An 18,900-nucleotide genomic window follows, 5' to 3' on the forward strand; every position below is an offset into this window, starting at 1 on the left:
TTAGCAGAAGAATCATAGAATGTTCAAGCCAGAGAAAATTCTAAGCTTATGAAGTTGTTTGATATTTAAATTGTGTTCCCTAAAGCCCTATGGTTTCCATAGCATCCCTCTGGGCAGATGAAATGCAGACAGAGATAAGGGGTGGACTGGGAGTTGACTTCATACTTTGTTGTGCCACCTATTCCTCTCTTGACAAAAATATCCCTGCTTTTATTTATCTTACACATCAGTATTTTGTCCAAGATTTTAACCAAAAAAGTCCAATCCAACTTAACTGATGTACTGTATATTGGGCGCTGTTATGTGCTAGGCATTGTGACAGGGGCTTTGGAATAGCTTTGGGCTTTTTGCCTTTACCTCTTATAGTAATTAGAAGTTAAAAAAACAGCCATAGTGGAAAAATTCTGAGCTGGGTCAATTCTCCTGTTTTAGAGATCAATGATCGGAGGTGCGAAAAGCACAAGCAATGTGCCAAAAGTGACAGAGGAAAGACCAGCTAGAGTCCTTGCTGGAACTTTGCCTCTCAATTCTTTATCACCTGATCCTTGAAAATTCTATCAAGCAACTACTACAGCTCTGCTCAGTGTTTCCCCTCAAGGTGTGAGCAATCTGTTAGGAGAGCAAAAACATGCAAGTAAGTGACCTACTACAGCAGAACCCTCATATTGTGCAATCTGTCATCTCGATGTTTTGATATTATGCTGTAAGAGGATATCATTTAGGCATGTTTCTTGTATGATTCACTTGTCTTTGATAAAAGTGAACTGAATCTATCAGAGAGCACAACAACTGACCTCAGATCTGACATATGACTGAGGACCATTAATGGGAGGACCATTAAAGCTAAGATGTACCTCCACAGTCATTTGAGGGTGACCAATTGTGCTGCCACAAAGAAAAGAAATGTGCTGAATTACCCATTATTTGAATGTTCCTGACACTTTACAGTGTTTAATAAATATTAGTTGAATCTAAGTGACAGAACAAATGCAGGAATGGTAATGACCAAACAAAATGACCACATGCACACAAACACAAAGCCCTCTTCATTTTCTGCTTGGGCAAAAGTAGGACTGAAAGGAAACTCAAACAAACTAGCTCAATTAAAAAAAAAGGAATAAGCATTAGACCATGACTAGACCAACTGACATTTTATTGTCAAGAAAACAACTTGGTTTTCAGGGCATTTTCTTTCTCTCCTTTCTCTCTCTCTCTCTTTCTCTCTCTCTCTCTCTCTCTCACACACACACACACACACACACAAAGGTGAAATCATTGAAAAAATAATGCAAGTCTGACAGTAGTGATAGGAAGCACAGGTTGATTTTAAATCTTAATCACATTTTTCTATGAAAAAAAAATACAACAAGTACAGTAGAGATGTTTCTCTGGCTAATTCTGCATTGAAATATTTATACACATCCACCAAAAAATGTATTTTCTGTCTCTCATTTTATTTTATTTTTCAGAGATTTTATTTTATTTTTCTCATTTTATTTTTCAGAACACTCCATTGACAACATTAAAGATAACACAGTTATTTTAAAATAAAAATTATTTTATTTTAAAATTAAAATCTTTATTTTAGAATAAAAATCTTTACAAAGTTATTAATATGTCCCAATTGACAAATCATTCTTTAGAGTAGAAGGGAAATTATAAAGACATTTGTGCTGCTTACCAGCTGCTAGTTAGAGAAACATCTAGAAGCTGGTATACACAAAGTTGTATATAGGAATAATTGCTGTGTTAACATTCCACAAATAATTATGAAGAGATGAAGTTTCTCTCTTTTTTCCCTGTGCCATGTACACTTGGGTTATGGAATAACAAAAAAATAGGATCCCATATTCCAAAGCAAAAGTGACAAGAGACCAGGGTAATGAGGCCAGTATTCTCAATTTTTTCTAATAATCTTAAAGAGAAGTATGAAATATTTAGAATGAGTGGATCTTTGTTTTGACATCCCTCTAAAATTTGTTTTTAGTCCCTCAAATACTATTGAGAACAATCAATACCTCTTGGATACTTAAAATTGTCCTACTATAAAAATCTGTTCTTTCAAAATCACAGATACTTTTCAAAATGTATTTTAAGTAGTGCCTTCTCTATTTTGTTTCTTAGAAGCATTATGGTGGAGTAAGAAAGATAATACACATAGTTTTCAGGGAGACATGAGTCTACTAATGCCTGATTCTGCCTGGTTGGCTTGGCAAGTTAAAGAATTTATTTAAGCTCTCTGAGTCTCAGTCTCCTTATATATAAAATGTGATATTTTCCCTTATGGCTTGGTATGAGGATTAAAAAGGATAACAGATTAAATGCTTTGATATGCTAGATGGAAAATACATGATGATACCCATCAAAGTTTGGGTTTGGGACAGTAGCATTTAGCATTCTTTGTAGCTGGAGAAGAAAAATATTATTGTCTGTAAAATAATGAAGTAGGGAATTAGCTAATTCAAAAGACATTTAGATTCTGACTATAAGAATCACGAAAAGAGAAAAAGAATGAGGAATATTTCCTGCATTAGTTTCAAGAGGAGAACAACTGTTCCATCTTCAAAAACAATTTAACAACAGCATTTGGAAGACTTTTTGATGTGCAAGCAATGTACTGGGAATGTAAATGACTCAAAGATAAAATTCAGCTTTTAACCCTTACAGAGCTTACAACCTAGATAAATAATTAAAACATAACTCCACAAATCAATATCAAGTGCCTTTTCAAGTATCTGCGAATAATAAGTACTACATATAAAAAGACCAATAAGGCATGGAGTTCTACATAAGAATGTATGAAACGAGAACACCTATATGAGGCATTGTGATGAGCGCTATGCTGCCGCGCTGCTTAGTCACTTGAGTTGTGTCCAACTCTTTGCCACCCCATGTACTGCAGCCCACCAGGCTCCTTTGTCCATGGGATTTTCTAGGCAAGAATACTACAGTGGGTTGCCATGCCCTCCTCCAGGGGATCTTCCTGACCCAGGGATCGAACCCTGGTCTCCTACATTGCAGGCAGATTCTTTACCACTTAGCCACCAGGGAAACCCCATGATGAGCACTATGAAGTGAAAGTGAAAGTCACTCAGTCGTGTCTGACTCTTTGCGACCCCATGGACTATACAGTCCATGGAATTCTCCAGGCCAGAATACTAGAGTGGGTAGACTTTTCTTTTTCCAGATGATCTTCCCGACCCAGGGATCAAACCCAGGTCTCCTGCATTGCAAGCAGATTCTTTACCAGCTGAGCAACAAGGGAAGCCCTGTGATGAGTGCTGTACTCAGAGATAATTACTTTATGACCCTATTTAAACCTACCAACTAAATATGGTCACAAAACAATACTCACAGATTTATTCAGCTGACAATAAAACATGCTCTGTGGCAAACCCACCAACAGGCTTCATTTTATAGTGGTTTTTTTCAGCTTGTTTTGTTGTCTGCATGTACTTTTTATCTTAAAGACTTGACAAACAACTGCCTATTTTCCTAGCAAGTCAAGGGAACACGAACTACTCATAGAGCTTCAGTGACTCAAAATAGGATTTCAGTTCTGCTTTCTTTGGTCTGGAATGTTTGAGGATTATTAGTTCTCCAGTACTCTTGCCTGGAAAATCCCATGGACGGAGGAGCCTGGTGGGCTGCAGTCCATGGGGTCGCTAAAAGTTGGACATGACTGAACGACTTCACTTTCCCTTTTCACTTTCATGCATTGGAGAAGGAAATGGCAACCCACTCCAGTGTTCTTGCCTTGAGAATCCGGGAACGGGGGAGCCTGGTGGGCTGCCGTCTATGGGGTCACAGAGTCGGACACGACTGAAGCGACTTAGCAGCAGTAGTTCTTAATAATGGAGCACAGCCATTGTGAGAAATATAGCAAGTATCATGTTCCTTGGGAGAATAAAAATGAAAGGCTCGGAAAGAATATCCATGTATACTAGGTGAAGCTATTTTGGGGTAGAGAGGTTCTCTACTCCTCACTTGTCTCCAGTGCATCAGGATTGGCAAAATGTATCCTTTCTGTTGCAAACAATTATGTTAGCTCCCAGGGGTGCCATGGAGCCTCAAAAACCTCAGAGAGCAGGAAGTGACAAAGCAAGGGAGCAGAGAGTGCAGGGAGAGCAGTTTATGAATAAACTAACACCATATACGTGATAACCTTGATCTTGGAGTCATGTCAAAGTGATAAAGCAAATGCTCCCAAGGTGGAACTCTTACTGTATCTATTAGAATGCATGTATTCAGGAAAATCAAAAGTCAATTTGACTAGCTTTGATACTTGATATTTTATTCATATAGTTTGATAAGTGTTGCTTATAATGCAAATTAAAAACACATTCATTCATTCATTCAACAAATATTTTTAATGCATCTCCCCTTTGCCAGAAAGTTCTCTAGTTATAAGGGGATATGACTGAACCAGCCAGATACAACTCCTGCTCTCATGGAGCCTGCATTGCAGTGGGGGAGATGGAAAATACACATGTAAATGAATGCATGTATAACCTAATATCAGGTAGTTCTAAGTACTATAAAAAATAAAGCAGACAAAGGGAAAGAGACTAATGTAGGTGCTATTGTAGAGGAATGTCAGGAAAGCTGGTTTTGAAGATCATTTGAAGCAGATCTATGTGAAAGGAGGAAACAAGCCATGGAAAGGACCTGGAGGAAAATTATGGCAGGCAGAGGGAAGAGCAAGTGCAAAGGGCATGAAATGGGCATGCACTTGGCATGTTTGAGGGAAGGCACAGATCATTCTAGTTATCCTGACAAAAGGAAAGAGTGCCAACAAGTTCAGAGACAGCCATAGACCAATTCAGGCATGGCCTTGTAGAACATGGAAAAGAATGGGGTTCTATTCTAAATGTAATGCGACTGCATTCGAGATTTTTGGAAAGAGTGAATGGCAGCATTTTTATGCCTGAAATATCACTCTGGCACCTTGGTGTTCAAGTCTAGAAGGATGGAGTTTGAACCAATACAATGACTGGTGATGATACGTTGCTGTTGGTGGTAAAAATGGTAGGGTATTGTTCCTTTAACTATTTGGTAGGTAGAGTTAAAATTTTCTGATGGATTTGATACGAAATGTAAATGAAAATCTAGGCATTAAGTGGGGAGAGGTCCCAAGATATGCGCTTGAGCAAACACATGAAGGGCAGTGTCATTTACTGATATGGAGGGAAGTACAAGAGTAGCAGTTTAAGAAGGCGATAGGAATCAAGAGACATAGCTTATAAATCAATTCAGTCACAGCCTATTATCCAAAGAGACTAGAGAACTTTCCTATTGATCAATGATTTATATTTGAAAAAGCAAGCCACTGACTGACAACTCATCTTCTCCTTCTGGTCCCCCAGAGGATTGAGAAAATAACCTTAAAAAGTTCCATGTTTCAGGCTGATGCCATATTCATTTATCATGAGATAAACTTTGGCTAATCTCTATTTTCCCTTGCTTTAACATCATTCATGAAAAATGATATACCAGCAAATTCATTTTTGACTAATAGAATCAGGACCATGCTGAGCCAAGATATGAAGAACAATTCTCTAGTATTTCCCTGATTCAATATGTGGCACATATTTAATCAGAAAATTTAATATCAGACATAATTTAGTAAGTGAAGAGGCACTAAAGAGCCTCTTGATGAGGGTGAAAGAGGAGAGTGAAAAAACTGGCTTAAAACTCAACATTCAAAAAATGAAGATGATGGCATCCAGTCCCATCACTTCATGGCAAATAGAAAAAGTGGAAATGGTGACAGATTTTATTTTCTTGGGCTCAAGAATCATTGCAGATGGTGACTGCAGCCACTAAATTAAAAGATGCATTTTCCTTGGAAGGAAAACTATGACAAACCTAGACAGCATATTAAAAAGCAGAGACATCACTTTACTGACAAAAGTCTGTATAGTCAAAGCTATGGCTTTTCCAGTAGTCATGTACGAGCGTGAGAGTTGGACCATAAAGAAGGCTGAGAGCCAAAGAATTGATGCTTTTGAATTGTGATGCTGGAGAAGACTCTTGAGAGTCCTTTAGACAATAAGGAGAAATCAATCCTAAAAATATCAACCCTGAATATTCATTGGAAGGATTGATGCTTAAGCTGAAGTTCCAATACTTTGGCCAGCTGATGTGAAGAACCAACTCATTGGAAAAGACCCTGATGCTGGAAAAGACTGAGGGCAAGAGCAGAAGGGGCGGCAGAGATTGAGATGGTTAGACAGCATCACCGACTCAATGGACATGAATTTATGAATTTGAGCAAATTCCGGGAGATAGTGAAGGACTGGGAAGCCTGGAGTGCTGCAGTCCACGGGCTTACAAAGAGTCAGACATAACTTAGTAACTGAATAATAACAACAACAAACTGCAAAGTATTAACAAAGACGTTATGGGATTTATATTTCATCACTTTCTGTTATCTTGAAGCTCCCAGGGAACATAAACAGTGAAAGATTATCTTCATTCAATAATTATTTTTAAAATAGAATCACTAAAGAACATCATAGGAAAAGTTAACTAACATGGAGCTAATGTTAGGGCTCAGGTTCTGTCTTCATTTGTTACCTTCTACAGTTATCTCTTAAGCCCCAACTTACCAGATTCCATTATTGACCACCCCACTTGCTGCACCCAGACTCATAGCTGATTCTAGAACTTCGTCCAGTTACCCACTACACTACACCATGATTCTGACCTAACGAGCTGAGAGTAATATGGAGGGCAAACAAAAGAGAACATAGGTAGGCAGAATAAAGGTGGCTTAATATTTTTATTTTTAAAACAACTGCTGCTGACTTTTACATAAATGTTGTGAGGCTAATTTTTAAATGAATGCATGACTAATTTCAATCCTCCTAAATAAATTTGTGTGTAGTCAAAACTAAAGCAAAAAAATGGTGAGAAAAATTAAACAATACATAATTATCTGTGGAAATTATGATGAACCCAAGGAAAAGAATGCTGATTGATATAATAGCTATAATCAAGTAGGTAAGCATGCCAACTACTGTTTTCACTTCTGTTGACAGGCAAGGAAAGAATTAATGGTCACCAATTAGCTTCTAGGGACAATAGTCAATTCCAAAAAATTATGTCCTATAAGTGAAAGTATCTCTTCCCCAGCAATGAGAAAGAAAGCAAAATTATCATAGCATATCATTTTTTTCTTTTTCTATTAGTAGATAAAAGGCCTTCAAGAAATGAAAATAATAAATCCCAGGCTGTCTGGAAATGCTTATTAAGGGAAATTGTGGAATACACAAAAGGTATCATGTTACTACTGAAAGTCAGAAAGTATTTTATTCTCTGCTTATTTATTCACAGTAAGACATCACATTTCCAGAGTATAGTGTAATGTAATTTAATGTCCTTCCCAATTATCTCAGGTTGGTTTGTTATATTATACTTCAATGTAGAAGAATTTATGTAGAAGAATTTCTAGAATTTTTTTGTAAGTGGCAAGGAGGAGTTAGCCAGGGATTAAAAAAATGTAGTCCATGTAATATCTCAATTTAGCACTAAAAATTAACAGAGCATACTTCACTTAATTTTATTCACAACCTGTTAAATTGACATGTAAGCTGGAACTCTCAGCATAAATTTAAGGCCTTTAAGACACAAAAACATAAATTTAAGATTGCAAATAAGTATATGTGTAGGAAAAATTAACACATGGTATTTTGGGGTGTGCAGTTACATTATTTAATTTGATCATCCATTTCCTACTATGAAAAAGTCTAGAAGCTTCCCCCCAAACCAATAGCCAGTGAGGACAGATGCCAAGATCTGAACCTATGTCATCGGATTTTAATGGTCACATGTTTTCCATTTCTGTAGTCTGCTTTCCAACATTTGTGATTTCTAATGTAGTTTCTATTAGACACCTTATTGTTTTTCTGGAGAGTCTGATGATGTGGGGAAGACTGGGGGAAACATTTTGATATATTTTGGAAACAGAGAGAGGGAAAGGTCTGTCTTAGAACTAAACTGTACTTCACAATCATGAAGCTTTTACTGTAGAATTTAAATAAGCCTAACACTTATTTCTTAAGATTAGAAAGGAGGGTTAACATCTATCATTAGCTCTCATAAGTAGAACCCTTTATTGATTACAGAACTTGAGGATGACATACAATTTGAGGCTCTCATTATGACAGTGGACCAAAAAAAAAAAAAAAAGGTGGGCGGAGCATTCTAGAAATCCTACTAAAATTGCTACCAAAGAGAAAATGAACCTTAATAAGTACATTCTCCAGGACAATCCAAGGTCCATAAATATGAACTAAAATCTTAAATTTTTTGTAGTAATTGTATAAGTATTAGAGACTTCCTTTAGAGTGAAATTTCATAACCACTCATATCCTGTAAAAAATAACATCACTTTTGCATAAAATGTGGAAACACAAATTAAATAAACAATTCTACTATTACTGAATTGTACTCTTGTAGATGAATCAAATTTCATTGGTGATCAGCTTCCTATGGGGCAATAACAGTAGATTTGTCAAATATTCATGAATATGCAACTTCTGCACTGGCTTTAATTTTCTTGACTTCTGTCAATGATAAGGTTGCATTGGCAGACAGCACAGATTCCTCTGAGAGTCCAGTCCAATTTCTATACACTTGGAACCTCCCAATTCCAATATAATAGTAACAGAAACACTGTATACTAAGTTACAGGCTGACTGTGACAGCTAATGACATGACTGTTAAAGAAATATGCCTACAAATAAATAGCCTCTCTCCCTCCCTTTCTTCCTTCATCTTCCCTTCTTTCTATTTACCTTCCCTCCCATCTTCCTTTCCTTCTTTTCTACCTTTTCTTCTCCCTCTCTCCCTGTTTTCATGTCATATTTCCTTCTTTCCCAAGAAATCCAACTGAAAGGCAGACTGAAGGGAAAGCATTTTGTTTTCTCACTGGTTACAGTGCAAAAACAGAAACCTAAATTTCCATTCATTCATTTATTCGGCTATAACTTACTTGCCTACATAATCACCATTTTTTCCTATTTAGATTGTTATCATTCATTCAAGTAACACTGTTGGGAATGATCTTTTTCGCAGAGATCATTTTATAAAAAATGGTAATTTATCAAATAATAACCTCCTACCTAAAAGGATTTGAAGCAGCTTCAACAATGTCTAAACACTTACTCAAGAGCTCCTTTGGCAGTTTTTTATTGTTTCATAAAAGAAAAGTCTATCACAAGTCATTAAAAACGTGATTACCACGAAAAACAGTCCAAGAAAGAAAAGCATGCCTATGAGCAATAAGATCAGGCACTCTTTAAATAAAACTTGCTATTCAAATCTAATTATGCTGCAAATGCTGTTATATTACTTTTGCTATCAGTATATAGCCAAGAGTTACTTGGCAGCAAATGGGGGTTAGTCATTTTAAGAATTTTCCTTTCAGCAATGCAGGAACAAACTGCAAATTTGTTCTTAGTTGCACCGAACACCACTCATATCCTCAAAAGAAAAGAAAATAAGAACCAAAACAAAAGCCAATTACAAACAACAACATCCACAAGATGTTGATAATTACTGTAACTGAGTGATGGGTACATGGAATTTCATTCTGCTACTTTATTTTTGTGTCTATTATGCTTGAAATTATCCAACATAAAAATAGTTTTTTAAAAATATCACTATGTGAAAACTTTAGGGGTTGCTAAAATTTTTGAATGCTATTTATAGCATGAATATGTGCATATATCTACATATGTCCATATAGTGAAGAATAAATTACCAATTTGAGCCAAGTTTATAACAAGAAATGAAATGAAATTGAATTGCATCTATGCCAGCTCTAAGCAATACCACAGCTCTATTTGCTCAGCAAAATTTATTTCTATACGTCTTCACATTTCTTTGTTTATAATAAATACAGCAAAGGCATTTTACTCTAGGAAAAAAGCACTAATACAATTTATCAGTTCAACATTATTGAATTACGAATTACCCTTAATCTTAGTAGCTTAAAATAGTGGCCATTTATTATTTTCTGTGAGTCTACCAAACAGCTGGGAGGAGAGTGGATCTTGGCCCACACTGGAATGATCTTTGCCCAGCTCACTCATGCATCTGTGGTCCACTCTCAGTCAAACATGTGGCTTTGCTCACCTGGGCTGGGCTTGCTTACATCTCTTGGATGTAAGTCTTTACAAGCTGAGACTTTTATTCAGTAATTGATATGGGATCAATGGAGGTTTGTAAGGAGGGAAGTAACATGATCCTATGTGAAATGTTTAAGCTCCTTTAGCCTAGCACTAGCCTCGGGCTGCTCTGCATCATGGACACTGAACATTCTGCCATTTCCCCAGTTCACCATTCTCTTAGATTCTTCTGGAATGTGCCTCTAGTGCTCATTCTGAAAGGTGATACTGCTCCTTTTTCAATCCTAATGCACCTTCCGTAACTACCACAGATATCAGTTTTTAGGTGAAAATTTCCTGCCTCCAGATGGGGTCCCAAAACACAACTTCCTTATCTCCATCCAGCCTTTAAGAGGCTGGGTTATAACTTTTCCTTCTACACATCTGACTGACTCTTGAAAGTATAAACTCCATGAGAACAGGGATTAACGTGGTTTTAAAAAAATCTTTTTTAACCTGCATGTTCCTAATGTTTTCAGTGTTTTCTGTAGAAGGTCGTGTCTGACTCTTTTGCAACCCCATGGACTGTAGCCCACCAGGCTCCTCTGTCTATGGGATTTCCCAGACAAGAATACTGGAGTGGGTTGCCATTTCCTTCTCCAGGGGATCTTCCTGCCCCAAGGATTGAACCTGCATCTCTCATATCTCCTACATTGGCGGGTGGATTCTTTATCACTGAGCCACCTGGGAAGCCCCATAACCTTAATGTTTTCAGGTTTTTTTTCTATATAAGGTAGAATATAGTAGATGTTAAAAAAATTTTTATAGAATGACTCATCAAGGAAAAATTTAAGTGTATTTCATGCATTCCATTTTAAAAGGCAGTAATTGCATGCTCTTTTTTTTCCTAAAGATTTACATTGAAAACTGTTCATTAAAAATACATTTTAGATGGCTAATGAGACAGGCTTCAGTTAGTTTAGGAAACTTACTCATCTAGAAAATACACTACATGACTCCAAAAAATAACTGTTAATACATTTTGAAAAATAACTACCAGTTATTTGCATAGTTACATGAGAATATGTCATCTTTCTTGAGCAATATATGACCAGGAGTTAGTACATTCTTCTGTTTCTCATATCTGGGGAATCAATCTTAATTTTATTACGTCTCTTTTTGTCTACTTATAATGTAAAGATGAAGATAATCAATCACTCAATCAATAGTATGTAAGAGCTGCCGGTGATTAGCCTAGCATTTGTGTTGTTGCCATAGGGCAAGGCCAGTTAAGTCCAGAACAAGATATTCACAAGTAATTTACACTCTGGTTGAAGATACATGACCAATAACACAACAACAAATGAAAGAGCCTATATAATAAAAAGTTGAACTATGTAGTTCTGGCTATGGGTGATACCACAGTTCTAAGTTAAAAGACAGAAAAGATAGGATATTAACCAGAGAGATTCACGGATGAGGACATGTAATAGGTAGAGTAGATAACTGTACCTGAACTAGACTACCCAAAAAGACCAAAACTTTCCCTGTCCGCCATGATCCCTCTCACACACTTGGCAAATAATTGCTTTTCTGTTGGTATGAGAATGTACCATAAGATATGAGATGACACAATGTAAATAAGAATTGCAAACCAAGAAGCCAAGCAAGGAAGACATAACGTATGTTCTAAAAGCATACAAGGTTAATAGTTAATAAACCCTTTTATCAGACTCCTTTATTAGACCTCTTTGTCTCTTATATTTGCAGTGCAAAAGTCAAAGGCTTTATTTAGAGCCAGGAAGTCCTAAGTTCAAACCTTGGCTTTGTTCCAGTACAAAATTGTTTTCTGGAAGTTCCTTCACATGTTTGAAACTCAGTCTCCTCATCTATAAAGTAGATATCAAATATATTTCTTGAAAAATTGATCTTTTATAGGTTTGTCATGAAGTTTAAAGGAAGTGCTTCATAAGGGTAGGCCTAGCACAGAAAGGTATTAGGCCTAGGACAGAAAATGTGCTTCAAAAATGTTAAGTGTGCACGAACACTGATATTAGGGATTTGAAGACCTCCAGAAGTAAGGACAAAATGTAACTGAGAAGAGAGGAGGAACAGGTCATTCCAAGAAGAGGGACTAGCATGAATACAGAAACAGCTGGACTTGATACATCATGTAAGCTGAGAGGTTAACGAGGCAGTGGATCAGAGGCATTTTGAGAAATATGGGCAAATAGGCATCTTCAAAACCATTTTATTGGAAGAATTAACAAATACAGGACTCATGAAGTAAAGGCCAGATAAATTAATCTCCTAGGATTAATGTATAAATAAACAACAGATTATCTAAACCTGATTTTCTTCACTGTAAATTGGAATGAGGTTATGAATTCTGATTCATAAATCTACATACTCCAAAATGCTCTTGCTTGGATTAAATGATGTTTCAAAGACAATGGCTGCAACCAATAGCTAATTCCATACTGATTAACCTAGCTCTGACTGTCAGATCATTTAAGATGGAGAAATGGATGGTAAACACCACGCAGTCTGTAAGACCTAAAGGCAAATTATTAGATTGCTCCAGGCGCCATCAGAAGAACAATGTAAATGCCACAACTGACCTGAACTCAGTAGGGTAAGGCCTGCAGGTGTGACTTTGAAGCCACTTTCAGGCAATGACAGTAGTTGGCCATATCGTCAAATAACAACAAAAAATAAGAGAACAGTGTCAGCCAGCAAATATCCAACTATGTTAGCCACATTAAAAAATTATGTCTGCTTTGATGCCTGTATTCTCAAGTCACTACACTATTAATTTCATGTGTGCCTGCTGGTCCCACAATGAGTTCTTAACGCTTCAAATTAATATTTGTTGAGCCTGATAAACTGCTATATTGGGCTTCTTTTTCATCTTTGGTTCCTAACAGATTATATAGTGGAGAGTCTGTATTTGAGGTGCATTATCCACTATGGTCACTCCTAACCTGAGTCACACTGGCCACATTTCAGGAGCTCAATAATCACACATGTCATGTGGTTACCTTACGAGATGGGCAGATCTGGGACATTTCTATTACTGCAGAAAGTTCTGTTAGGCTTTATCTTTCTCATGCCACGATGTATCTGGAAATTATTTTTGTGGGGTACCCCGGGATAAACAATTTCGTGATGAGAAGTGAATGGTCTAGATGCTCCAGCTGCCTCAAAGAGCTCAGAGGAACTAGTATCTTAGCAGATCTGAAATCCATTTGGGGTACAGTCAAGTGTCACAGCACATCAGTTAGAAAGCTGTGCCTTAATTGATGGTATCCAATCCCACACAATCAGAGAAGTATAGTGTCTTGTCCTCTTGAAAAATACTTACTAATCAGGTTTGTATTTCTAATTAAAATGATAGGTGATCGGAATGTCAAAGATGTTTGAAAAGGCTAAAACCCAAGCTGAAAGATATTGCTGATGGTGAAGGCTTTTGTGAAATGCTATGACAAACCCTGGGATTGAATTTCATGGTTCCTGCAATCTCAAAGAACTAGCAAACTTGCTGGCAATGTAAATCACAAAACAGAATGTTGAAATCTTGGGATAAATTTTCAAGACAAAATAAGAGTAGTAAGGCTTCTTTCTCATTAAAACAAAAAGACAAGGAGGAAGAGGAAAGGTGAGTTACTTGTGGACACAGACGATGAACTGCAGATACCATGGTTATTTGAAAAGTGGATGGAAGTCAATGGCAATTGACTAGGAAATTGTCAATTGTCTAGGAAATTTTTAGCACTGAAGCATTTGTGAATGTTCAAGTTGCTCCCCAAAATACAGAAAGTGTCTTTTCTTTATGATGATTTTAAGTCACAGGAAAAGCCTTTGTTATCCAGGCATTATCACTCTGGCACTAAGTACTAGGCAATCCAAGGAATGCAAGATATAGTAAGATCTGCTTTTCACAGCCCCAGTTTCCAGAAGCATGGACTAGTCAAGTCAGAAATGGAGAAATGAACTCCATAAGTTCTTGGATTTTAATGGGTTTTTCCACTGAAGAGCTAAAGATATCACACAATATTCTCATGGAAAAAAAATAAAAAAGAACCAGGTATTCTAAGTACTACTGAATATTTTACAGCTGGTGGTGACAGAGGCAGAACCAAGAATTTGTCTGGCTGTGCTCTGCAGACATACCCACTGAAGACCTCTGTGTGCCAGGTGCTATTCTTAGTTCTAGAGAAATGGCAGCAAATAAAACAAAGCCTGTACAAAGTGGGGAAAGATGCACAGGAATTATAGAGGCAAATAAGATAGAGCAAGGTAAGAGAATTGAGAACAGTAGTCTGTTTTATAAAGGCTGGTGAGGGAAGAGCTTACGGATAAAGAGACATCTGAGTGGAAACTCAAAGGAAGGGAGGATACAGGCCATGGAAATATCCAGGAGAAGAGCATTCCAGGCAAAGAGAAGAGCAATTTCAAAAACACTCAGGTGGAACCATGCCTGGAGCATGTAAGTAGTGAAGAGGCCATTGTCAGAACAGGTAAATGAGTTGAGGAAATGAGCTAAGGAAAGATCAGAAGGATACAAAGTTAGAGAAATACCCCAGAGTCAGATCCCTTACACTGGCTTTGGTCGTTTGGTGAGGGCCTAGGGACTGAAAGTCACTGGTGATTTCTGAGCAGAGAATAACACGATCAAACTTGTGTTTTATAATTGACTTTGCAGGGCAAATCCACTATTGGGATGGGGAAGCAGGTGGACATGTCAGGAGGCAGTCACAGGAGTCCAGATGAAATTCGTTGGTTTGGATTAAACCAGCAGTAGTGATGGCAGAGAAGTATTCAGGTACCAAATCTCCTGGGTTGGCCAAAAAGTTCATTCAGGTTTTTCTGTGACATCTTATAGAAAAACCCAGACAAACATTGTGGCCAACCTAATACTTTCAAGATGGATCCTTGGAATGTGGGCCATGAGGTAAAGGTGAGGTAAAATCAAGGCTGATTGCAAGGTTCTGGCTGGAGTAACTCCAAGAAAGGAGTCGCCATTTATTGCTGCGGGAAGACGGTGGGAGGAGCATTTGGGGGTGCATATGGGTGGACAGGTCAGGAGCTTGCTTCTGTCCATTTTAATGTGGAGATACCTCTTGAACACCACATCTGAGCTATTTGGCAGACAGCTGGATATATGCGTCTGAGATGCAGGGCTGAGTCAGGGCCAAAGAAATTAATTTGGGAGTCATGGCTCAGATGGTAAAGAGTCTGCCTGCAGTGCATGACACCTGGGTTCAATCCCTGGGTCGGGAAGATCCCATGGAGAAGGAAATGGCAACCACATCCGTATTCTTGCCCAGAGAATTCCATGGACAGAGGAGCCTGGTGGGCTATACAGTCCATGGGGTCGCAAAGAGTCAAGCATGACTGAGTGACTAACGGTTTCAGTTCACTTTCAGCAACTCACAGAGCATTGAAAGCCACAGGCTGGATGAGATCACTGGGGACATGGGCTCCACTCTGGGTCTAAACCTCCCCCTCCTCAAATGCTGACAAAGATACAAACAAATCCAAGAAATAGCAGCGATTACTGCTCAGCTGCCACACAGCAATGCCAGGCAGCTGCAATGCCCCTGGGTAAATACCCAAAGCAGCTAGTACTTAGCATTTTTACAAAATATTTTGAGAATCCATCTTTCTGACAGCCTGAGAAATACACAGTAAGGCAGCCTTCCACATGAGTAAAAATAATGCGTGCATGATCTGGTAGCATAATGCCAACCACCATGGCACCAGCTGGAGCCACACTGATGCCTCTTCAGCTTCATTTCTTTTAATTGAACAGCTGGACTAGAGATCTAGAGAGGGCTGAAGTGATGCCACAGGCTGAGCAGGACTTCCAAAACCCTTCTAATACCTGACTGCCTAACAGTGTGCTCACAAGAGCCTGCTAAAGGCGAGGTACTTATAATACAGCTCCTGTCTTAAAACCCTAGCCACCTCAGAAGCATATCCCATACTCTGGGTATAAGGTATTTGAATCTTAACCAGATTAATCGTCTTTAAGGGTCGGCTTTGACAACATGAGTAAGAAACGGACCAGCCAGTCCATGTAAGACATTGAGGGTAAAATGAATGAAATCAGCTTGCTTGTCTGCTCGTCTAAAGAGTTGCTTTATGCTGCCAAGTCAGCATGTGTTCCCCAAGGCTGTTCCTGCTCTTCTTAACTACAGAAGCTTCAAAGCCACGCGGGATTGTAGATTTCAACTCAGGTTTTTTTTTTAATGTTAATTATGATGAAAAGATCACTCTGAAAAGTCAGTGCTATCATCAGCACATCTTTTGTGTGTAGGGGTGAAAAGGTACCTGAAAATAACACTTTCAAATAAAGATCACTAGTCAGATCCAGTTGTGAGATACATCACATAGTACATACAGTCCAGCCATCACAGGAATCAACCAGCTAAGAAAACTCACTCTATGCAAAGTCCTGTCTCAAAGGAAAGCCAGATAATGGTTGAGGGGGGCATTGCAGTTGGGCATTATCTGGTCGTAAGTCTGAAACAGCAGAGAAAGCTGAAAACAACGATGACAAAAAGAATCGGAAAAAAAAAATAAGGTTAAGTATTCTTTAAAAATGCATTTCACTTTCAAGAATCCTTTTAGTATAAGTAGCAAGCAAAGAAGTCACTTTCAAAGCTGCATTAAAACCTAAATTTAGCATTTTGTGTATGTATGAGGAAGCACACTTGATATCTTCACTTACTAACAGTTCTTTTGATAAAAGATAACTCGGCATAGCACGTTTAATAAATTCACATTGGAGCCAAATGAATTCACATATGTACTTATATACTCACCATATGTATTTTCAAAAGTATTCATTTGCAAGTTGGGCATTGTTCAACTGAACAAATTCTGATAACTTTGAAAAAAATAAAAGCGTTATGTTTTATTTATGAGAGTGGAAAAACTGAAGCCTTGAAACTAGAAATTATATATAAAAAAACTGCAAAGCAAATGCCATATTGTGTTCAAGCTTTGCTTAACAAGAAGGCTCTAAATGAACAGCAGGTAACTGAAATTCTGCTGTGGATCCAGTAGATGTACAAAAATTGTTAATTGGTGTTGACAGGAAGAAGTTAACATTACTACAGTGGCCAACAGAGCCGAAGTGACACAAAAGAGTAACTGAGAAAAATGTCACAGCCCATTCAACAATCTAGAACTCAGCCTTAGAAAAAAGAATAGGTATTTTTGAGAAAGCAGAAACTGAAGTCGATGCTTTTAATCACCATTCTAGCCTAGGTTTGCTTCGGTAATAACTGTCTGCAGAACCTTCGGCATGCTAAGGAACATATAGACATAGAACACTATCATTTGCTTTTATTAGAAATCTATTCCAAAAGTATGTGAATAAAAGCTGGCACAAAACCTAGGTCCATTATGCACAGAAAAACAAGGAGTTGAAAGTTTAAAATTTTTCTAGAGTCACCTAAAGACAGACAGGTATTTCTATGTGGATCACGCTATTCTTTCTGTGTTTTGTTTATTAAATCTTAGAGGCTATGAACTGTATCAGCTCTCTGGACAAGTGTTATGGAGAGGGATACAAAAAGGGACAAAGGCACCAGTTTTTTCATTTAGGAATTTTTCAATTCGATGGAAGAGACAAATCCAATAAGCAGAATAGCATAACTCTTGTAAGAGAGAGCTATAGAGACAGGAGTAATAGAGATGGCGTTTGGCTTAGAGATCAAGGAAGGCTTCATGGAAGTGGTAGCATTTTATCTTTATTTTAAGAAAAATAAGTCACTAAAATACAAAGAATAATATTTCTTAAAATATGCATATACTTTGCCCCGATCTAGATCTATCCACTTTAACATTTGTCATACTTGATTAAAATTATTTCTCAAGAAATAAGACATTACTAAAATAGCTTAATTACCCTTAAACCATGACCAGGACTCCCTTTCTCAATTACCAGAAGCAACCACCGTTATAATTTTGAGCTGTATTAAATTGTACTTACCAATTACTATTACATAAATATCAACCAATCAATGAATCTATCAATCTATTTTCCTGTATAGTTTTCTGGAATTTTCTGTTCATAGCTGAAGTTTATGTTCTGGAAATCTAGTTTATCTCTTTCCCTTTCTGTTTAATATTCTGTATTATATGTTTGACATATTATTCCTAATGTTTTTGCTGGTATAAACGATGCAACAAAGAGTAGCTTTACACACCAATAGGACATATGGACAATAAGTTATCTAGGGTTTATGCACAGAGTGGGTCATACAAAGGTGACATTATAACCAGATGGCCTGGGAAAATCCCAGTTTACCCATTTGTTCCGGCATAAATTTTAACAGGGCTTTCCAGATGGCTCGGTGGTAAAGAATCCACCTGCCAATGCAGGAGATGTGGGTTCAATCCCTGGGTTGGGAAGAGCCCCTGGGGAAGGAAATGGCAACCCACTCCAGTATTCTTGCCTGGAGAATTCCATGGACAGAGGAGCCTGGCGGGCTACAGTCCATGGGGTCACAAAGAGTCAGACACAACTCAGTACACAAGAGAAAACACAGAGAAAGAAGTTTTAATAGTCCTCTGTTTTAGGTTCAAAGGAGTACTGGATTGAATAATAAATTATATATTCATCCTAGCATACAGTTTTATAATTCTATGGGCTACTGCCAAATAGTTCCCAAAAATGGTTGCACCAATTTATACTTCCACTAGCAGCATCTGAAAGTATAATTTTTTTCCCCACATTTTTCCTAACAATTTTTCCAAACAATTAATAACC

At 37.6% G+C, this 18,900-nt stretch overlaps 1 protein-coding gene across 1 annotated transcript in view; it reads right to left on the bottom strand.

Moving 5' to 3' along the window:
- Positions 1–18,900, bottom strand: part of IL1RAPL1 (interleukin 1 receptor accessory protein like 1) — a 695,400-nt gene that overhangs the window by 328,248 nt on the left and 348,252 nt on the right. The window lies entirely within an intron of this gene.

Source organism: Bos mutus, chromosome X, assembly GCF_027580195.1.
Source record: "Bos mutus isolate GX-2022 chromosome X, NWIPB_WYAK_1.1, whole genome shotgun sequence".
Taxonomy (NCBI): Eukaryota; Metazoa; Chordata; class Mammalia; order Artiodactyla; family Bovidae; genus Bos; species Bos mutus.